The sequence below is a fragment of the Onychomys torridus genome, chromosome X (genome assembly GCF_903995425.1).
Source record: "Onychomys torridus chromosome X, mOncTor1.1, whole genome shotgun sequence".
NCBI classification, from domain to species: domain Eukaryota; kingdom Metazoa; phylum Chordata; class Mammalia; order Rodentia; family Cricetidae; genus Onychomys; species Onychomys torridus.
The window spans coordinates 14,175,037-14,199,098 of record NC_050466.1 but is presented as its reverse complement, the minus strand read 5'-3'; the positions used below and the strand labels follow the sequence as shown (position 1 = coordinate 14,199,098).

The 24,062-nt window shown below is 39.6% G+C and overlaps 2 pseudogenes; both read right to left on the bottom strand.

Moving 5' to 3' along the window:
* Positions 1-273: 273 nt before the first annotated feature.
* On the bottom strand, positions 274-8,452 carry LOC118574004 (annotated as a pseudogene).
* Positions 8,453-22,090: 13,638 nt separating this feature from the next.
* On the bottom strand, positions 22,091-22,731 carry LOC118574003 (annotated as a pseudogene).
* Between the last annotated feature and the right edge of the window lie 1,331 nt (positions 22,732-24,062).

Sequence of the window (24,062 nt, the reverse complement as noted above, 5' to 3'; positions counted from 1 at the left end):
TAACATATATTTCATGAGCACTTTTACCTGTTACTGCTCATTGGCAATATCTGAAAACAGGATTATGACCTTCAGAGTTTAGGATGTGAAAACATTTAAAGTAAGGAACACAGATAGAGGAGGAATTAATTTAGACAGACCCACAGGCTCAAGTTGGTGCTTTATTTAGAACAAGTTGATGATTACACAACTTTTGGCTGAGAAGAGGAAATTTCTTCAAGGAGCATTCTGACTGATGTTGCAAACACAGGAGCCCTTGCTTCAGACCTCTCATTAGGTAAATTTGCAAGCATACTTGGCCTTCATATAACTTTGTACTTTCAAAGAGCTTATCTCACAGAGAAACATTGTCACTCCAAAGAGTGACATGGTATCTGTGAGGTCCCCTAATGGGAACACAAAAGTATAATGTTTGCTTATCAATGCTTCTTTTTTCACAGGAAAGTCTGGTGGAAAGTCAAGAGTGGTTTGTCCATAATGCTCTATGAAGAAGTTCCAGCTCATGCAAACAAATGTGAACAGGCTGCTAATACACAAAACTAAGGCAGAGACCTTGTAGCAATATATCTGCATCTCAACAAATGAGTCTTTGATGAAACTTATCTTAATGGCCATTGCACTGAAAACCAGAACTACAGGCTTCATCAAAATGGCCCTTATTATCATGGCCTGTGCACATTAAAATTCAGGTGAAATGGTCTAGGTGGAATTGATAGGAGTGTGCACCAGCATCTTGATTAAAGTCCCTGAGACATTAAACTCTTGAGGGTAATAAGCCTCCTAAAGTCCAAAGGACACATATTTCACAACCTTATTGTTGAATTTCCACAGGCACCAGGATTGGCAATTTGCAATGACTATTTCAAACACCAAAGCTGATAGCTTCAATGGAGGCCATTCAGCTTGAAGATGTATTTCTTTCCATTGACAAATCTGAAGATGAGATTGAATAAATGTATAGTCAAGCCAAGAATACAAGGGAGGGTGGGAAATCTAAATGAGTCATTTACAGAGTACCAAGCTCTTATACTTTATCAGTGCTGTCTCAATATTATTTTTAAGTAGTCTATCTATGTATTAGGGTTCAATATACTACAGGCAAGTGTGTAAGAATCCCTCAACTCCATAACTATAGCAGATGTTCCCTCTACATATGTGAAGCATGTACATTTGTGTGTATGTGTACACACACAAACACATACAGAAATGTGAATGTAAAATTATAACTGAAAAAGTTACTCTAAGCCCATCAGACTAGCAATGTAGAATAACTTATTTGTACATTTTTCTGAAATGTGCAGATTTTTAAAAAAAGCTATACTGACTTCATATTAAAATCTCAGTGGTGGAGCTCCAGGAGTCCAATTGTCAAGAAAGAGGAAGGACTTTAAGAGCATGAATTGTTGAGACCAAGACTGCAAAAACACAGGGACAAATAGCCAAACGAATGGAAGCACATGAATTATGAACCTAAAGGCTGTGGAGCCCCCAGCTGGATCAGGCCCTCTGGATAAGTGAGACAGTTGAATAGCTTGAACTGTTTGGGAGGCAACCAGGCTGTGGGACCAGGACCTCTCCATAGTGCATGAGCTGGCTGTTTGGAACCTTGGGCTTACACAGGAACACTTTGCTCAGCCTAGAAGGAGGGGACTGGACCTGCCTGTACTGAATCCACCAGGTTTAAATGAATCCCCAGGGGAGTCTTGGCCCTGGAGGAGATGGGAATGGAGGGGAGGGGATAGGGGGAAAGGTGGGGGCGGGGGCGGGAGGGGGGAGGACAGGGGAACCCATGGCTGATGTGTAAAATTAAAACACAAATATAATAAAAAAAGAAAAAAAAGAAAAAATCTCAGTAAGAATTACTTTCAAAATATATAAATATATCTGGGCTAAGAATATTCCTCAGTGAAACAGTAAATGCTTATCATTTGAGAGATGCTATATCCATTATTTAGTGCCAAAAGTCCAAAATCTACATGTAAAACATGAAGACTCCTGGACATTTGTATCATTTACTCACAACTTACTCAAATGTACATTTTCAGGTAACCAACTTCATTTGATTGCTGCATATCCGGACTATCTGTGTGAACCACCATCTTCTTTAACAATGAGAAAAAAATCTATTACTCCATATTTACTATGTGCACCATCTTATTTAAATCACTTCTTAGTCCAAATATTTGGATGTAGTGTTAATGCTCATGAAAAACCATGTCCTGGGGGATGTCACAAAGTACTTGAGAAGAAAGGAAGCAAAATTTTGTAGCCACGAAGTATGTGGATACTGTCATTTCCATCCCAAATATCAACTTTTACTACCAAGTGATAGTAATAAAAAGCAGCATGGTATTGGCATAAAAACAGGAACATTGACGCTTGACATAAATTCACAGAAACATGGATCCTTGATCTTTTACAATAGGCCAAAAATACACACTGCAGAAAATGCAATATCTTCAACCAATGTTGTTGGAAATACAGTACTGCTAAGTGTGGAGTATTCCAAATAGTTATATGCTTTGACCCTGCACAAAACTCAACTGCAAATGGAGCAAAGTCCTCAATGTAAGACCAGATATTATGAACCTAATAGAAGAGAAAGTGGAGAACAGACTTGAACTTATGGGCAGAGGAAGGGAATTTCTGAGTAGAACAGTGTTAGCACAGGAACTAAGCCCAATAGTTTTTAAATGGGACATCACACAACTGAAAATATTCTGTAAAGGAAGAACACCATCATTCGGGGAAAGTGACTCACTGAAGAATGTGAAAAACATTACTCTTCTGTCATGTGACACCTTCCCCTCACCCATCAATGTCTGAGGAAGATAGAAGAGCTGGCTCCAAGGTCATGTGAGCAGGAGAGCTACTCCTGTCCCCCACCAGCTGTAACAGGAGAGCAGGCCCTCACATTGCCTGGGCAGAACAATAGAGCAATTCCTGTTGGAGGAGATATGGGTGAACCAGCCCCAAAGTTGTTAGCATGAAAGAGCTGTCCCCATTCCACACCTGTCATGTAGCAGCATGAGCTTGAGAGAGATGTCCTCCCCATATCCATCAAGACCTGAGGCAGGTAGGAGACCTGGCCTCAAGGCCATAGAGCAGAAGAGCTGACTCTGTCCACCACCAGCTGCAACACTCAGTAGAGCAGGCCTTGCATATTTCCTGGGCAGCACAATACAGTCAACCCTGTTTATGGAGGTGTGAGTGAGTAAGCCAGTCCTCAAGTTGTGAACATGAGAGGTCTGTCCCCATTACTCATCTGTTATGTGGCAGCATGGGCAAAGAAGAGATGCCTTCCCTATCCCCAACTGTAGATAGAGTTTTTCTTCAGAACCACCAGTCAGCTCTGTCCCCCCAGCCTTCTCACAAATAACCACTCAGAGACTTATTATTAATTATAAATGCTTGGCCAATACCTCAGGCTTACTATTTACTAGTTCTTACAACTTAAATTAACCAATTTCTATTAATCTATGTGCTGCCACAAGGCTTGTTTACTTCATCTATGAACTTCCCATGTTGCTTTTTCTGGATTTGGCTTTTGAGGCCTCTGACTCCACACTTCTTCCCCGAATTCTCTCTGCCCCCAAACTCCTGCCTAGCTATCAGCCAAAGAGCTTTCTATTAACATTGAAAGAAACACATATTTACAGTATACAAAGATTGTTCCACAGCATTTCTCCATTTTTGTCTAATTACAAAGGAATGTTTTAACCTTAACATAGTAAACTTATATATGTCAAAAACTGTTATCAAGTAAGAATTACAGTTGCAATATCCAGTTCATTTGTATTTGGCAAAATTAGAGAAAATATTTTATTATCACTCTTTTTAAATCTTTTTCATGAAGAAAAAAATTTAAATTAATTTTATATGCCAAAGATCCCCCTCTTCCATCCTCCTGCTACTGCAGCCTCCCCCACCCAACCTACTCCACATTCCCTCCTACAAGAAGGTAAGTCCTCCCATGGAGAGGTACACTTAGTAGAAGCAGGTCCAAGCCCCTCCCTGTGCCTCAAGACTGAGTAAGTTGTCACATAATAGAAGTGGGCTCCAAAAGACCTGTTCATGCACCAGGGATGGATTCTGATCCTACTGTCAGGGGGCCCCTTAAGCAGATCATGTCACACAATTGTCTCACTATTCAGAAGGCCCAGTCCAGTCCCATGTGGGCTCCACAGCTGTTGACCCAAATTTCCTGAGTTCCCACAAGCTTGGGCTGGCTGTGACTTTACAGTTGTTTGCACATTTTCAGATTGAGAAACACAAATAAATTCTTTTCATATTTTTGGAGGTGACCCTTTTGAACATATGGGGTTTTTTTTGGCCTGCAGTCATCTTTGAATATATTGAGCATGACATTGTATGTGGTGTACTTGGATGATAAAGAGTAAGATGATTTCTTAATCAAATACTACCATTAAGATAAACTTTCTCAAATAGCCAATTATTAATCCCATTATGTGTTCCTCAGTTGTAATATTAACAACTGTTCAAATAAATTCTATTAATGAGTTACATAATAAGTATGTTCTTTATAGATTGGTGGTGTTTTCCATTGTTCATAAAGACTTTTAAAATTTTTAATTAAATATTTATTTATTGTAATATTTGTTGAAAATATATTTTGCACAACATGTTCCTTTTTAAGGATTTTTAAAAATTTTGTAATTAATCTAATTTTACATATCAGCCACAGATTCCCTATCTTCCCTCCTCACACTGCCAGCCCCTGTCCTCTCCCCAATTCACCCGCCATTCCCACCTCCTCCAAGGCAAGGTCTCCCCTGGGGAGTCATCAGAGCCTGGTAGATTCAGTTGAGACAAGTCCAGTCCCCTCCTCCCTTTACCTAGGCTGAGAAAAGTGTTCCAGCGTAGGCCCTAGGTTCTAAAAAGACAACTCATGCACTAAGGACAGGTCCCAGTCCTACTGTCTGGGGGCCTCCTAAATAGTTCAAGCTAATCAACTGTCTCACTTATTCAGAGGAACTGATCCAGTTCCATAGGGGCTCCTCAGCTATTGGTTCATAATTCATGTGTTTCCACTAGTTTGGCTATTTTTCCCTGTGCTTTTCTTTTTCATGGTCTTGATATCTCTTGCTCATATAATCCCTCCTCTCTCTCACCAACTGGAATCCCAGAGCTGCACCTGGGGCTTGGCTGTAGATCTGTGCATCTGCTTCCATCAGTCACTAGATGAGAATTCTATCACAACAGTTAGAGTGTTTGGCCATCCAATCAACAGAGTAGGTCGGTTCAGGTTTTCTCTTGACCATTGCCAGTAGTCTATTGTGGAGGTATCTTTGTGGATTTCTGGGGAACTCTCTAGCAGTTTGCTTCTTCCTATTCCCATGGGTTCTACATTTATCATGGTAACTCTTTCCTTGTTCTCCCTCTCTGTTCTTGATCCAGCTGGGATTGTCCTCTCCCTTAAGCTCTCTTTCCCCTGACCCTTGCCCTTCATTACACCCCTCACATCCAGGTTGTTCATGTAGATCTCATCCATTATTCTGTCATTGGGCAATCCCTGGGTCTTTCTTAGGATCCTCTTTACTAGGTAGCTGCCATGGAGTTGTGTTACAAACAATGCTGATATGAACATAGCTGAGCATGTGCCCTTGTGGTATGATTGAATATTCCTTGGGTATGTGCCCGAAAGTGGTATAGCTGGGTGTTGGGGTAGATTGATTCCCAATTTTCTAAGAAAGCGCTATATTAATTTCCAAAATGGATGTACAAGTTTGCATTCCCACCAAGAGTGTAGGTGTGTTCCTTTTGCTCCACATACACTCCAGCATGAGCAGTCTTCATTGTTTTTATCTTAGCCATTCTGAAATGTGTAAGATGGTATCTCAGAGTCATTTTGATTTTGATTTCCCTGATGATTAAGGATGCTGAGCAATTCTTTAAATGTCTTTCAGCCATTTTTAAGCTTCCACTGTTGAGAATTCTCTGTTTAGCTCTATAGCCCATTTCTTAATATGACTGTTGGGCATTTTGATGTCTAATTTCTTGAGTTCTTTATATATATTTTGGATATCAGTACTCTGTCAGATGAGGGGTTGGTGAAGATCTTTTCCAATTCTGTAGGCTAGGCTGTTGCCCTGTCTTGTTGACCATGTCCTTTGCTCGACAAAAGCTTCTCAGTTTCAAGAGGTTCCATTGATTTATTGTTTCTCTCAGTGTCTGTGTTACTATTGTTATATTTAGGAAGTGATGAAGTGATCTGCAGTGCCAATGCATTCAAGAGTACTTCTTACTTTCTCTTCTATCAGGTTCAGAGTAACTGGATTTATGTTGATGTTTTTTTTTTTTCTTTTTGGTTGTTAATTTTTTTTCTTTCTTATTATATGTTTTAAATTTTATACATCAGCCATGGGTTCCCCTGTCCTCCCCACTCCAGCCCCCACCCCCACCTTTCCCCCAGCCCCTCCCCCCATTCCCATGTCCTCCAGGATCAAGGCACCCCTGGGGATTAATTTAAACCTGGTGGATTCAGTACAGGCAGGTCCTGTCACCTCCTTCCAGACTGAGCAAAGTGTCCCTGTGTAAGCCCAAGGTTTCAAACAGCCAGCTCATGCACTAAGGACAGACCCTGGTCCCACAGACTGGGTGCCTCCCAAACAGATCAAGCTATTCAATTGTCTCACTTATCCAGAGGGCCTGATCCAGCTGGGGGCACCACAGCCTTTGGTTCATAATTCATGTGCTTCCATTTGTTTGGCTATTTGTCCCTGTGCTTTTTGCAGTCTTTGATACAACAAATCACGCTCTTGCAGACCCTCCTCTTTCTCAACAGTTGGACACCTGGAACTCCATCTGGGGCCTGGCTGAGGATCTCTGCATCCACTTCCATCAGTTATTGGATAAGAGTTCCAAGACGACTGTTAGGGTATTTAGTCATCTGATCACCAGACTAGGTCAGATCAGGCTTTCTCTCGACCATTGCCAGCAGACTACAGAGGATATATCATTGTGGATTTCTGGGGACCTCTCGAGTACTCTGCCTATTCCTGTTCTCATGTTGTCTTCATTTATCATGGTCTGTTATTCCTCATTCTCCCTTTCTGTTCTTGATCCAGCTGGGATCTCCTGCTCCCCTAAGCTTTCTCTAAAATCTTGCCCTTCATTACATTTAAGGAATTGCTCAACATCCCTAATTGTCCGGGAAATGCAAGTCAAAATGACTCTGAGATACCACCTTACACCTGTCAGAATGGCTAAGATCAAAAGCACAGAAGACAGCTTATGCTGGAGAGGATGTGGAGCAAGGGGAACTCTCTTCCACTGCTGGTGGGAATGCAAGCTTGTACAGCCACTTTGGAAATCAATATGGTGATTCCTTAGAAAATTGGGAATCCATCACCCCCAAGACCCAGCTATAGCACTCTTAGGCATATACCCAAGGAATGCTCAATCATACCACAAGGGCATTTGCTCAGCTATGTTTGTTTCAGCTTTGTTTGTAATACCCAGAACCTGGAAACAACCTAGATGCCCTTCAACTGAAGAATGGATAAAGAAAATATGGTACATATACACAATGGAGTATTACTCAGCAGAGAAAAACAATGACATCATGAGGTTTGCAGGCAAATGGATGGACCTAGAAAAAATCATCCTGAGTGAGGTTAACCCAGACTCAGAAGGACAAACACAGTATGTACTCACTCATAGGAGGATACTATATGTAAAACAAAGATGACTAGACTGCTATACAACTCCAGGGAGGCTACCTAGAAAATGGGACCCTAGGAAAGATCCAAGGATCATCCAATGACAGAGAAATGGATGAGATCTACATGAACAACCTGGATAACAGTGGGAGTAATGTTGATGTTTTTCATCCACCTGGACTTAAGTTTTGTTCACAATGACAGATATGGACCTATTTGCAGCCTTCTACATGTTGGCATCCAGTTATGCCAGCACCATTTGTTGAAGATGCTTTCTTTTTTCCATTGTACAATTTTGGCTTCTTTGTCAAAAATTATATGTTCAAGGTGTGTGGATTAATGTCAGGGTCTTCAGTTCAATTTCATTGGTCCACATATTGGTTTTTATGGCAGTATCAAGCTGTTTTTATTATTGCAGCTCTATAGTAGAGCTTGAAGGCAGGGATCACGATTCCTCCAAATGTTGTTTTATTGTGTAGGTACTTTTGGCTATCCTGTTTTTTTTTGTTTTTCCATATCAAGTTGAGTATTGTTCTTTCAAGGTCTGTGAAGAATTGTGTTGAAATTTTGATGGGGATTGCATTGAATCTGTAGATTGCTTTTGTTGAGATTGCCATTTTTCTATGTTAATCCTGCCTATCCATGAGATGGGAGATCTTTCCATTTTCTGACATCTTCTTCAATTTCTGTTTTCAGGGACTAAAAGTTCTTGTGATACGGGTCCTTCACTTGCTTTGTTAGAGTTACCTCAAGGTATTTTAAATCATTTGTGGCAATTGTAAAGGGTGATGTATCTCTGATTTCCTTCTCAACCTGTTTGTCAAGTGTATATAGGAGGGCTACTTTTTTTTTTTAGTTAATCTTATATCCTGCTACATTGCTGAAGGTGTTTATAATGCTGTATGAGTTCCTTGGTCAAATTTTTGGGGTCACTTATGTATACTATCATGTCATCTGCAAATAGGGAAAACATGATTTTTTTCCTTTCCAATTTGTATCTCCTTGATCTCTTTATGTTGTCTTATTGCTCTGGCTAGAACTTCAAGTACTCTATTGAATTTATATGTGGAGAGTGGACAGACTTGTCTTGTTCCAGATTTTATTGGAATTGCTTTGAGTTTCTCTCTATTATCTTTGATGTTGGCTGTTGGCTTGTTGTATATTGCCTTTATTATGTTTAGGTATGTTCCTTGTATTCCTGATTTCTACAAGACCTTTATCATGAAGGGATGTTCATTCTGTCAAATGCCTTTTTAGCATCTAGTGAGTTGATCCTGTGTTTTTTTTCTTTCAGTTTATTTATATGGTGTATTACATTGACAAACTTTCATATATTGAACCACCCTTGCATCCCTGTGATAAAGCCTACTTGATCATGATGGATAGTAGTTTTGAAGTGTTCTTGGAGTCTGTTTGCCAGTATTTTATTCAGTATTTTTGTATCAATGTTCAGGAGGGAGATTGGTCTGTAATTCTCTCTCTATTTCATCTTTGTTTGGCCTGGGAATCTGGGGGATTGTAGCCACATAGAAGGAGTTTTGTAAGGTTCCCTCTGTTTCTATTGTGTAGAATAATTTAAAGAGTATTGGTTTTAACTCTTCTGTAAAGATCTGGTAGAATTCTTCATTGAAACCATGTGGTCCTGGGCATTTTTTGGTTGGGAGAATTTTAATGACTGATTCTATTTCCTTAGGGGTTATTGGACTATTTAAATATTTTATCTGGTCTTGATTTAACTTAGGTATGTGGTACCTATCCAGAAAATTATCCATTTCTTTTAGATTTTCCAGTTTTGTGGAGTAGAGGTTTTTGAAGAATGATCTGATGATTCTCTGGATTTCCTCAGTGTTAGTTATTATGTCTCCCTTTTCATTTCTGATTTTGCTAATTTGTATGCTCTCTCTCTCTTTCTGCCTTTTGGTTAGTTTGGTAAGGGCTTATCTATCTTGTTGATTTTCTCAAAGAATGAACTCTTTGTTTCATTGATTCTTTGTATTGTTCTCTTTATTTCTATTTTATTGATTTCAGTTCTCAGTTTGATTATTTCCTGGCATCTATTCCTCTTGAGTGACTTTGCTTCTTCTTGTTCTATAGCTTTCAGGTGTGCTGTTAAATCACTAGTGTGAGCTTTCTCCAAGTTCTTTATCTGGGCATTTAGTGCTATGAATTTCTCTTTTAGCTCTGCTTTCATAGTGTTCCATAAGTTTGGGAATGTGGTGTATTCATTTTCATTGATCTCTAGGAAGTCTTTAATTTCTTTCTTTAAATCTTCCTTGACCCATTGGTGATTCAACTGAGCATTATTCAGTTTCCATGAGATAGTAGGGTTTCTGTAGATTTTTTTGTTGTTGAAATTTAACTTTAAACCATGATGGTCTGATAGATAACAGGAGGTAATTCTAATTTTTTGTATCTGTTGATATTTACTTTGTGGCCAAGTATGTGGTCAGTTTTGGAGAATGTTCCATGGGGTGCTAAGAAGAAGGTATATTGTTTTTTGTTAGGATGGAAATTGATATCAATTAAGTCCACTTGAGTCATAACATCAGTTAAGTCTCTTATTTCTCTATTAAATTTCAATTTGGCAGATCTGTCCAGTGGTGAGAGTGGGGTGTTGAAGCCTCCCATTATTAATGTGCGGGGTTTTATGTGTGATTTAAGCTTTAGTAATGTTTCTTTTACATATGTGGGTCCTCTTGTGTTTGGGGCACAAATGTTCAGAATTGAAACCTCATCTTGGTGGGTCTTTCCTGTGATGAGTATGTAATGCCCTTCTTGATCTCTTTTGATTGATTTTAGTTTGAAGTCTATTTTATTGGATATTAGGATGGCTACACCAGCTTGCTTCTTAAGACCATTTCATTGGAAAGACGTTTTCCAGCCTTTTATCCTGAGGTAGTGTATATCTTTGAATTTGAGTTATGTTTCTTGTATGCAGCAGAAGGATGGGTCCTGCTTTCATATCCATTCTGTTAGCCTGTGTCTTTTTATAGGTGAATTAAGTCTATTGATATTAAGGGATATTAATGACCAGTGATTGTTAGGTCCTGTTACCTTTTGATGGTAGTGTGTGTGTACTTCTCTTTTTTGGGGTTTAATGCTGTGGTGTTATTTATTGCCTGTGATTTTGTGGGTGAATCTGACTTCCTTGGGTTGGAATTTTCATTCCAGTACTTTCTGTAGGGCTAGTTTGTAGCTAAGTATTGTTTAAATCTGGTTTTGTCTTGTAATGTCTTGTTCACTCTGTCTACGATGATTGAGAGTTTTGCTGGGTATATCAACCTAGGCTAGCATCCATGGTCTCTTAGTGTCTGCATTACATCTGTCCAGGTCCTTCTGGCTTTCAAAGTCTCCATTGAGAAATCTAGTGTTATTCTGATGAGTTTCCCTTTATAAGTCACTTGGCCTTTTTCCTTTTCTGCTCTTGGTATTCGTTCTTTCTTCTAAAGAATTGTAAAAAACTAAATTTAGTTGTTTAATCATAATGTGGCAAGGGGACTTTTTTGGGAGGGTCTAATGTGTTTGGTGTTCTATAGGCTTCTTGTATCTTCATAGGCATTTCCTTCTTTAAATTGGGAAAGTTTTCTTTTATCATCTTGTTGAATATATTTTCTGTGCCTTTGAGTTGGTATTCTTCTCCTTCCTCTATCCTTATTTGTAGGTTTGGTCTTTTCATGGTGTTCCAGATTTTTTTCCTCCTTTTTTTATTTGTTATTTTTGTGTTTTAATTTTACACATCAGCCATAGCTTCCCCTGTCCTCCCCACTCCTGCCCCCACCCCCACCTTCCCTCAGCCCCTCCTCTCCATTACCATCTCCTCCCTGGGGATTCAATTCAACCTGGTGAATTCAGTACAGGCAGTTCCAGTCCCCTCCTTCCAGGCTGAGCAAAATGTCCCTGTGTAAGCCCAAGGTTCCAAACAGCCAGCTCATGCACTAAGGATAGGTCCGGGTCCCACTGCCTGGGTGCCTCCCAAACAGTTCACGCTATTCAACTGTCTCACTTATCCAGAGGGCCTGATCCAGTTGGGGGCTCCACAGCTTTTGGTTCATAATTCATGTGTTTCCATTAGTTTGGCTATTTGTCCCTGTGCTTTTCCAATCTTGGTCTCAACAATTCACACTCATACAGTCCCTCCTATTTCTCAACAATCGGACTCCTGGAGCTCTACCTGGGGCCTGGCTGAGGATCTCTGCATCCACTTCCATCAGTTATTAGATGAGAGTTCCAGCACAACCTTTAAGGTGTTTGGCCGTCTGATTATCAGACTAGGTCAGATCAGGATTTCTCTCCACCATTGCCAGTAGTCTACAGTGGATGTATCATTGTGGATTTCTGGAGACCTCTCTAGCACTTTGCTTCTTCCTGTTCTCATGTGGTGTAGATTTATCATGGTCTGTTATTCCTTGTTCTCCCTTTCTGTTCTTGACCCAGCTGGGATCTCCTGCTCCCCTAAGCTCTCTTTCCCTCGAACCTTGCCTTTCATTACTTTCACTGTCATCCAGGTTTTTCATGTAGATCTCATCCATTTCTCTTTATTGTGTTATGACTTTTTTGTCATTGGTATTTTCTTTCACTGATGAATCCATTCCCTCTATTATATCCTCTACACCAGAGATCCTCTCTTCTATGTCTTGCATTTTGTTGGTTATGCTTTCATTTGAGTTTTCTCTTTGTTTGCTCCAATTTTCTATTTCCAGTATTGTCTCTGTTTTGTGTCTTCTTCATTGTTTCTATTTCCCTGTTCAGGTCTTGAGCTGTTTCTCTCACCTGTTTAATTACTTTTCATGTTTTTCTTTAAGTGATTTATTGTTTCCTTCCACTTTTTATTTGTCTTTTCCTCTAATTCTTTATATATTTCTTCCCATTTTTGTTTGACTTTTCTCAATTTCTTTATTGATTTCCTCCACTTTTTTGTTCATCTTTTCCTAAATTTCATTTTTCAATTTTTCTTGAAAGACCTCTAGCAACTTCATTGTGTTAATCTTAAGGTTGCATTCTTCTGCTTCTTTCACGTTCTGATGTTCAGGTCTTTCTGCTGTAGGAGGTCTAGGTTCTGGTGATTCTGTATTGCTCTTTATGTTGTTGTATGTATTTCTGCCTTGACTTCTGCCCATCTCCTTGTCTAATAGGTATAAGAGGAGCCTGTGTCTGAGTGAGTTGCTATTGTTCTACTCTGTGTTTATTGTGTCTGTGTATCCGGGGGTCATTCTGGGTCTAATCTTAGCTCTTGATCTGATTGGAGCAGGAATCTTATGTGTCTCAGTGAACTGTTCTTGGTTCAGCCCAAGCCAGTTGATTCTGTGCCTCATAGATTTGTTCTTGGTCTTATCAGGGCTCCTGATCCAGTCAGAGCTGACAGATTCTGTGTTTCAGGAAGCCTCTATTGGTCTAGTGAGAGGTGGAGGATTCTACTTCTCAGAAAGCCACTCTTGGTCTAATCTTGGCTGGCAGATTCCCTGACTCCTGCGTTTAATCTTGGTCTAATGACAGCTCTTTTTCTAATGAGAGCTCTCTCTTTCTCTGGTGTGGATGGGAGCTCTGTGGGTTGGATGAGAGCTCTCTGGACTGCATGGGAGCTCTCTGTGGTCCAGATGGGAACTCTGGGCTGGATGGGAGCTGGGGATTGGTCTCCAAGTCTCAAGAAGTAGCAGGGACTTGGGCAAATGGTTGTGGGGACAGGGTGTATAGATTGCAGGGTTTGCTGGTGGGTCTTGGAGAAGGGAAACCTTCCTGCAAGAGCTCTGCCTGCTGGCCGGCTACTAGAGCCAAGTTGGGCGGGTCTTCTGCGGGTCTCCCTGGGTATACACAACATGTTTTGATTACAATTTTCTCTGTCATCCTCTCTCCCAGTTTGTGCCCACTTCCCAACCCACCCAAATCCAAATACTTACACACTTTCTTTCTCTTTTTCATTAAAAACAAATTGGAAACTAAAAAACAAACAGGGAGAAAGAATAGGAAAAAAATCAGAAAAGAAAGGAACCAAAAAGAAAGGACAGGAAACACATGTAGATGGATCACACACACATGGACACACAGAAATCACATGAAAGCACAAAATCAGAAACCATAATGTATAAAGGGCTAAAATTCAAAAAAGAAAGAAAAAAAACCCATGCCTTGACAAAGGTTTATAAGACAACAAACAAACAAACAAATAAACAAACATAAAACTCTCTAATTATAACTTTGAGTACATTTTGTCTTGGCCATTTGCTATTGGGAATGGGGCACCATTGTGTGTGGTTTGTGCTCCCAGTGACACTCCACTGGTGAAAACTAGTTTTTCCTTTGTGAGTTGCTGTCAGTTGGAGAGAGCTTCTGGGTTAAGGATGAAGGCTTGTGTCTAATTCCCCTTTCACCACTGGGAGCCCATCTGGCTTAGACTGTAACAGCACTGTAGACTTTATAAAAAATATCCTGGCCTCCTTGAGATTACTTGGCTTCCCCTACAAATTGCTTTCCTCCACACTTTTAGGATTCTGAACTGTCTGCCAGACAATGGGAACTAAGACCAGTGGGCCTTTGAAATTCTGATGACATACCACAACCCAGTGCTAGCTGAGACCACATGGTAAAGAAGAAATGAACAGCTCAAATCCACAGGTTGATTGAGTACACCAGAAGGAAAGGTCATTCTCTCAGAACAATGGATAGGACTCTGGTAACTGATCTAAGATCCACAAAAGTTTTTGAGTTACTCAGACCGAGGTATGTTATACTTAGACTGAGTGGTGAGAGATGTCTAGTTGAAGCTTTGTCTCCCTTGTTATTTGGTAATTCCATTTGGATTTCTTTAATATATGTGTATACTGTAAGAAGCCCAGACTGTATTAGATTTCCATACACCCCTTCAAGTGATCCATAGTTTTAGTTCTTCCTCCCCATATTTCCTCTAATATTCCTAGTTTCCTTCTTCCTTTCCATTTATCAGCTTCTTTGAAGTTGGGCCTCACCCCCAACTATCCATACCTATATATTCTATTTTGCCTTTCTTGGATCTTTCCCTCTGCAAGTCCTTTACTTTATATCTTGCCTTTGTGTGTATACATACTAGAATCTACTTATGAAATCCTTAAAAGCTAATATTCATTAATAAAGAAACACATACCATATTTATCTGTTGGGGTTTAGATGACCTCATTAGGGAAGTGTGGTGGCTCCTCTTTGTAGTCTACTTGACTACAGCTAGAATTAACTAAAACCCAAAATTGGACTCTTACACCAACTAGGTAATTTTTGCTTAACTGGATCATTTGAAGTGGGAAGATCCACTTCAGACCCAGACCTTTGAGAAAGCAAGGCACACCTTTAATCTAGATATTTAAACTTTAATCTGAGATACACCTTCAGCTAGAAGCCTATATAAGGGACATGGAGCTCTCCAAACCAACCAGCCCCAGTGGCACCAAGGACAACCAGAGCCATACAACCACCATACACTGATTGGGAACAGGTAAGTGTCCAACCTCTGCATTGGTCATCCCAGTTCCCTATCCCTTAGGTCCTATCGCCATATTCTGTGCCCTTCTCCCAAGACAGTGCAGCCCCAGAGACCAGGAAGTAGCCTCCTCCCACCCCTACCCACTTGCCAACCATACCCTGCATCACCAGTGGCCACCAGAGGCATATGACCCATCCTGGACCAATTGGGAAGAAGAACAACCACAGGAGCCAGAGACCTTACTTGCACCAATTGGAAGAAGAGTTCAGATTAAGTGAAGAAATGGGTACGTGGCAGTGTAAGAACACATTAAACAACAGAAAGAGCAATATGGTACCACCAGAACCTAGTGATCCTACAACAGCAAGACCTAAACATCCCAAAGCAGATGATCCAAAAGAAAATGAGCGTAAAACAACTTTATGAAGATGATAGAGGCCCTAAAAGATGAAATGAAAAATTACCTTAAAGAAATGGAGGCAAAAACAAACAAAAAAGTGGAGGAAATCAAGAAATCTCTTAGAGAAAGTCAAGAAAGCCATGAAAAAATCAAACAGGTGAAGGAAACAGTTTTAGACATGAAAATTGAAATAGAGGCAATAAAGAAAACATAAGCTGAGGGAATTCAGGAAAAGGAAAATCTGAGTAAATGAACAGAAACTGTAGAAGCAAGCATAACCAACAGAATACAAAAAATGGAAAAGAGGTTCTCAGGTGTTGAGGATATGACAGAGGAAATAGATCATTGGTCAAAGAAAATGTTAAATTCAGCAAGTGTTTAACACAAAACATCCAGGAAATCTGGGACACCATGTAAAGACCAAACCTAAGGATAATAGAGATAGAAGAAGGAGAAGAATTACAGCTCAAAATATACTCAACAAAATTATAGAAAAAAAACGTTCCTAACCTAAAGAAGACATGCCAATGAAGGTATAAGAAGCATACCAAACACCATATTGTCTGGACCACAAAAATTCCCCTTGCCACATAATAGTCAAAATGCTAAACATACAGGGTAAATAAAGAATATTAAGAGCAGAAAAGGAAAAAAGGTCAAGTAACATATAAAAGCAGACCTATCATTATTACACCTGACTTCTCAGTGGGAATTCTGACAGCCAGAAGGTCATAGACAGATGTGCTGTAAAAACCAAGAGACCGTGGATGCTAGCCCAGACTACAATACCCAGCAAAGCTTTCAATCACCATAGATGGAGAAAACAAAATATTCCATGACAAAATCAGATTTAAACATTACATATGAACAAATACATCCCTACAGAATGCAATAGAAGGAAAACTCCAACCCAAGAAAGTTAGCTGCAACCACCAAAACATAGGCAAAATATAATCTCACACCAGAAAATCTCAAAGAAGGGAAACACACACACACACTACCACCAAAAATAACAGAAATTAACAATCACTGATCACTAATGTCCCTTAATATCAATGGACTCAGTTCACCTATAAAAAGATGCAGGCTAAGAGAACGGATATGATAACAGGATCCATCCTTCTGCTGCATACAAGAAACACACCACAACCTCAAAGACCAAATTTACCTCAGAGAAAAGGGTTGGGAAAAATTTTCCAATCAAATGGACCTAAGAAACAAGGTGGTTTAGCTATCCTAATATCTAACAAAATGGACTTCAAACTAAAATCAGTCAAAAGAGATGAAGAAGGGCATTTCATATTTATCACAGGAAAAATCCATTAATTCTGAACATATAGTCCCCAAATACAAGGACAGTCATATTTGTAAAAGAAACATTACCAAAGCTTATATCACATATCAAACCCCACACACTAATAATGAGAGACTTCAACACACCACTTTCACCAATGGACAGGTATGGCAGACAGAAATCTTATGGGACCACCATGTCTTAAAGTTAGATTTCAACAATAACAAAATTTACAGAAAGCCTACAGACTCTTGGAAACTGACTAATGCTCAACTGAATCACCCCTGGGTCAAGGAAGAAATAAAGTAATTAAATATTTCCCAGAATTCAATAAAAATAAATGCATAACATACCCAAACTTATGGGACACTATGAGTGCTTTGCTAAGAGGAAAGTTCATAGCACTAAGTGCCTACATAAAGAAGTTGGAGAAATCACAGCACAACTAAAAGCTCTAGTACAAAAAGAAGCACATTCACCAAGGAGGGATTGATGCTAGGAAATAATCAAACTCAGGACCAAAATCAATAAATTAGGAACAAAGAGAACAGCACAAATAATCAATGAAACAAAGAGTTGGTTCTTTGAGAAAGTCTACAAGATAGACAAACCCTTATCCAAACTAAACAAAAAGCAGAGAGAGAATATCCAAATACAAAAAATCAGAAATGAAAAGGGGGACAAAATAACAGACACTGAAGAAATCCAGAGAATCATTAGGTCATACTTTGAAAACTTGTACTCCACAAAATAGGAAAAATGTAAAAGAAATAGACAATTTATTTTTCATAGGTACCACATACCGAAATTAAATCAAGATCAGATAAACAATTTAAATAGACTTATAACTTCTAAGGAAATAGAAGGAATCATAAAGAAGCTCTCAATAAAAAAAAAAAAAGCCCAGGGCCAGCTGGTTTCAGTACAGAATTCTACAAGAATTTCAAAGGAGATCTAATACCAATTTTGCTGAAATAGTTCCGAACATTAGAAACAGAAGGAACACTGCCAAACTCTTTTTACAAGGCTACAGTTGCCCTGATACCCACACAACATAAAGATGAAACTAAGAAAGAGAATTACAGACCAATCTCCCTCATGAACATTGATACAAAAATTCTCAATAAAATATTGGCAAACTGATACAAAGAAAACATAAAAAAAATTCATCCACCATGATCAAGTAGGCTTCATCCCAGAGATTCAGGGATGGACCAACATATGAAAATCTGTCAGTGTAATCCACCATATAAACAAACTGAAAAAAAACCCACATGATCATCTCATTAGATTATGAAAAAGCCCTTGACAAAATCCAACAACCCTTCATGATAAACTTCTTGAAGAGATCAGTGATACAAGGAACATACCTAAACATAATAAAGGCAATTTACAGCAAGCCAACAGCCACCAGCAAACTAAACAGAAAGAAACTCAAAGCAATTCCACTAAAATCAGGAACAAGACAAGGCTGTCCACTCCCCCATACTTATTCAATAAAGTACTCAAAGTTCTAGCTAGATCAATAAGACTACAAAAGGAGATTAAGGGGATATAAGTTGTAAAGGAAGAAATTTGAACTTTCACTATTTGAAGATGATATGATAGTATACATAATTGACACGAAAAATTCTACCATGCAACTCCTACAGCTGATAAACACCTTCAGTAATATGGCAGGATACAAGATTAACTTAAAAAATCAGTAGCCCTCCTATACACAAATGATAGATGGGCCAAGAAAGAAATCAGAGAAACATCACCCTTTACAATAGCCACAAATAATTTAAAATACCATGGTATAACTCTTACCAAACAAGTGAAAGACCTATATGACAAGAAATTTAAGTCCTTGAAGGAAGAAATTGAAGAAGATATCAGAAAATGGAAAGATCTCCCATGCTCATGGATATGTAGTATTAACATAATAAAAATGACAAACTTACCGAAAGCAATCTACAGATTCAATGCAATCACCATCAAAATCCCAACACAATTCTTCACAGATCACAAAAGAACAATACTCAACTTCATATGGAGAAACAGAAAACCTAGGATTTCTAAAACAATTCTCCACAATAAAGCAGCTTCTGCAGGCATCACCATCCCTGACTTTAAGCTGTACTATAGAGCTATAGTAATAAAAACAGCTTGGTACTGGCATAAAAATAGACATGTAGACTAATGGAATTGAATTGATGATCCTGACATTAATCCACACACCTATGAATATATGATTTTTGACAATGAAGCCAAAATGTACTATGATAAAAAGAAAGCATCTTCACGAAATAGTACTGGTATAACTGGATGTCAACATGTAGACGATTGCTAACAGATCCATATCTAATACTATGTAAAAAACTCAAGTCTAAGTGGATCAAAGACCTAAACATAAATCCAGATACACTGAACTTGAGAGAGTAGAAAGGAAGTAGCCTAGTTGGTACAGGAGACCACCTCCTAAATATAACACCAGTAGCATAGACATCAAGAGCAACAATTAATACAGGGGACCTCCTGAAACTGAGAAGCTTCTATAAAGCAAAGTATATAGCAAATAAGACAAAACAACAGCCTACAGAATGGGAAGAGATCTTTACCAACCCCACATCTGACAGAGGGCTGATCTCCAAAATATATAAAGAACTCAAGAATCTAAACAGCAAAATAACAATCCAATTTAAAAATTGGCTACAGAACTAAACAGAGAATTCCCACAGAAGAATCTCAAATGACTGAAAGACATTTAAGGAATTTCTGGAATCCTTAGTCATCAGGGAAATGCAAATCAAAATGACTCTGAGATACCATCTTACACTTGTGAGAATGGCTAAGGTCAAAAACACTGAAGACAGTTTATGTTAGAGAGGATGTGGAACAAGTGTGACACTCCTCCACTGTTCTGGGAGCCCAAACTTGTACAGCCAAATTGGAAATCAGTATGGGAGTTTGTCAGAAAATTAGGAATCCGTCTACTTCAAAATGCAATGATACCACCCTTAGACATACCCAAGGGATGCTCAAGTATACCACAGGCCACTTGCTCAGTTATGTTCATAGCAGCATTATTTGTAATAGGCAGAAACTGGAAACAACCTAGATTCCCCTCAATGAAATAATGGATAAAGAAATTGTGATACATTTACACAATGGAGTATTACTCAGCTGTGAAAAACTATGACATCATGAAATTGGTAGGCAAATGCATGGAACTAGAAGGAATCATCCTGAGTGAGGTAACTCAGACTCAGAAAGAGAAGCATGGCTTGTAGTCACTCATAAGTGCATAGTAGACGTAAAGCAAAGAATATTCATACTACAACCCACGCCTCCAGAGAAGTTAGGAAACAAGGAGGACCCTAAGAATGATGTATGGACCATGTTGGTTAGGGGAAACAGAGGATATCCTGTTGAGAAAGCTGGGGATGAGGAGGGCATCAGCAGAGAGGGAAGGGGGGGTGAGAACAGGAGGGAACAGGATGGTTAAACTAGGGGAGGGATGGAGTTAGACAGCAATGAACTAGAGATCCTTGATAGAGGGAGACATTGTGAGGTAAGGAAGAAACTTGTTTCTAGGGGAATTCACAGGACCACAAGGAAAAGCCCAGATTAGACTACTAGCAGTAGTGGTGAGGGTGCCTGAACTGGCTTAGCCCAGTAAGCAGATCGGTGAATACCCTAACTGTCATCATAGAGCTTTCATCCAGTAACTGATTGAAGCAGGTGCAGAGATTCACAACCAAGCACCAGGCTGAGCTCTGGGTGTCCAGTGGAAAAGAGGGAAGAAGGATTATATGAGCAAGAGGGCTCAAGATCATGATGGGGAAATCTACAGAGACAATTGAACCAAGCTCAAAGGAACCTATGAACTTTAGACCTACAGCTGTGGAACCTGCATGGGACCAGACTAGACCCTCTGCATATGGGAGACAGTTGTGTAGCTTAGTCTGTTTGAAGGCTCCTGGCAGAGTGGTCAGGATCTATCCCTGGTGCATGAGCTGGCTTTCTCAATCCCATTACCTATGGTCAGACACCTTGCTCACCCTTCAAAAGCTGGGGAAGGGCTTGGTCCTGTCTCAACTGAATATACCAGGCTTAGCTGTGCACCCCCCATGGGAGAATTTACCCTGTTGGAGAATGGGAAGAGGGATGGGGGGAGCAGGAGGAGGGATGAAAGGGAGATATGTGGTTGGTATGTAAAATGAATAAAAAACTAGAAAAATACATTAGCATGCAGCAACAATTTGTACCAGTGCTTCTCTTACTAGCATGGCTACCTCAGTTAGTTTACAAAGATATCTACCTAGTCTTTCTCATTAGGAAACTTAACTGGTCTCTTCTTCTTCTACCAAAGTCTCATCACATACATGATTCTGGAAAATGGGACCAATGGGAAAGGACCAAGTAAAAATACAGCTATACAGTGGAACACTGTATGTAGTCACTACTCCCAGGGGTTGTGCTGCCGATTAGGGAAACACTGTTTTCTGATTAAACCCAGAGAAGACATAATGATTCAGAAGTTCTCCTTGGAAATACAGACAGCAATTTCCAGAAACCAGCTCCCTCCCCCATCTCTCCAGTTTGGAGATGACATTTCATTGTTTCAGTGAGAGCACCAAAGAGGTTCTTCTTTGGGATGGAGTGGGTTCAGGGCATTATTAGTGGCTTAGCCATTTTCAGTAGACTCCTCTAACCCTCAGATATCTTCCACACAACTGAATCATGCCCATATCCTACCAAGTTGTTCCACACAGTGATCCCTTTGCCCAGCGGAGTAGACTGGAAATGCCTGTGAATTTCAGATAGTCCCATCATGGGGAAGACATCAGAAGTAGTACATATTAGGGCTTAAAAGTGTTTCTTTAATATACATTAAGGCTTAAAGTTCTCCACCTTGACACATACTTAATTCCTTGTGTTATATATCACTTCAATTACAAACCACTCACCTAAGGGTTGGCCTTTTGATTTATGCCAGTTTCATTTCACAATACATTTGTCTTCCATAAGGAGTTAGCACTATCTGAACACATCATCTTTGCATGCAGAGATTAGGATGTGAACACCTTTAAGGAAGGGAAGACATTTGACATGTAGAGGAAGATACACACTTCAGACACAGCCTGATAATCAAAGGGATATTTTATTTTAAATGAGTAGAATACCACAAGAATATTGTGTAATGTTAGTAAAATTGACCAAGGATTCTTCTGGCACATTTTGCAAACACCAGAGCTCATAATTCAGGCATTTTGATTGGCCTACTTGGAAGTACCCTGGGCATTCAGGTTACTCTGTAATTTCAATGACCTGATCTCAAAGAAGAACATAATCATAGCAAAGAGTGACAGGGTGGCTGTCAGGACCCCTATGGGGAACACATGAGTGTAGTGTTTTTGATCAGGTCTTCTTTCCTAACAGGAAAGGTGGGTGGAAAATCAAGAGTGGTTTCACCATAAAGATCTACTACATGGTTCCAGGTCACAGAAAGCTGTGCAAAGGCGCTGAGAAGCAGAATTAAGACACAGCACTTGTAGCAGAGTATCTGAATCTCAGGGACTGAGGCTCTGATAATGCTAATCCTAATAGCTGCTGAGCTAAAAATCACCACCACGGGTTTTATAAACATAGCCAGTAAGATCAGGCTCTGTGCACATCTAAATTCAGGTGAAATCGTCCAGGTCGAGTTGACAGGGCTGTACACCAGAATCCTGGTCACAGAACCAGAGATGTTAAACCCCCGATGGTAATAAGCTCCCCAGAGTCCGATGTACACAAGCTGAACAACCTAGTTGTCGAATTCCCAGAGGCTCCAGTATCGGCTGCTTTGGAGGATTATTCCAAACCCTAACGACAAGAGGCTGCAAAGGAAGCCAGTCACTCTGAAGATCCATTCCTTCATCTGTGGAAATCTGGAGATAATATGGAACAAGTATAAAATAAATCCAGAAACACAAATGTAGAGTGATAAACAGAGTGAATGAATCATGGTTTACATAGTAGTAAATACTCATACCTTGCCCTTGCTGTCTCAATGTTGTACGTATGTATAAGAAGCCTTTAAATCTATGACTGTGGCAGGAGTTCCCATTGTAAGATGTTTTGGACAATAATTTCACAGTATCCATCAAGTGCTGCTATATTCCTGTTTGTTGACTTGGAATTTCAATACTTGGAGTTAAAGGTGAAATACTAGTTTTCAGTGTCATTTAAGGTGATTCTAACTGCATCCCTCTTTGCATAACAGAACAATTTTAAATAGCTTTAATGAGAGTGCTAGGGAGAAGAATGCTCAAGTTATTGTAGTGGATTGTTGCATGATCCTTACTCAAGCATTTTATTCTGTATAACACTTGAGAAGAAAGAAGCGAAAAGGAAAATGATACAGATGGTATGCCCATTTATGTCAAAACAAAACATACTTGACTTCTTTTTTTGTTTTCTAGTTTCATTTTGTTTATTTATTTAATTTTGAGACAGAGTTTTTCTGTGTAACAGGTCTGGCTGTTTTGGCACTCACTCTGTATGCCAGGCTGGACTTGAAATCACAGAGGTTTGTCTGCCTTTCCCTCTCGATTGCATACCTGACTTCTTTCAATATCCAAAGATATATGAACAGAAAAGTTGAACAAAAGGCACTGGAGGAGGGAGAACCAGGAGTTCAGGGTCCTCCTCTGTCACTTTCAAGGCTAGATGGGCTATGTAAGACTTGGTCTAAAAAGTAACGTACTAAAAGTAAATAAATGTGTGATTTGGACTTGGGGCATTTGAAATTTTCCTCATTCCTGTAAAACCTGAACAGTTTGAAGAAAAGTGCCCCTCTCCAAAGTCCTCTCCAGGGGTCATTTTTAATGCTGTGGAATGCCTGTGATCTTTCTTCCAGGGCCTTAACCTCTAGGTAGGTCTTCATAGGTAAGTACATTACTTCAAGTGTCTACAAAGTGGCAGGCCAGGCACTTAGATTTTGCCAGCCACTAATGGGACCTAGAGTTTCTGCATGGCTGGAGGTGAGTGACTTCAGGTGAGGGTGGGTTTTCAGTCATTTCCATAGCCAAAGGGTCAAAGGCAGAATAGGACATATTTAGTGCTTGAAAACTCTTTGAATGGTCAGATGGGAGTGTGTGAAGATACAACAGCATGCGATAATTAATAGGCCTTTTAAAAGTTTAGATTGCTCTGTCCACTTCAGGCTTTGATGGAAAGAAGGTGCATGGTCTAATAAAAATGAATAAG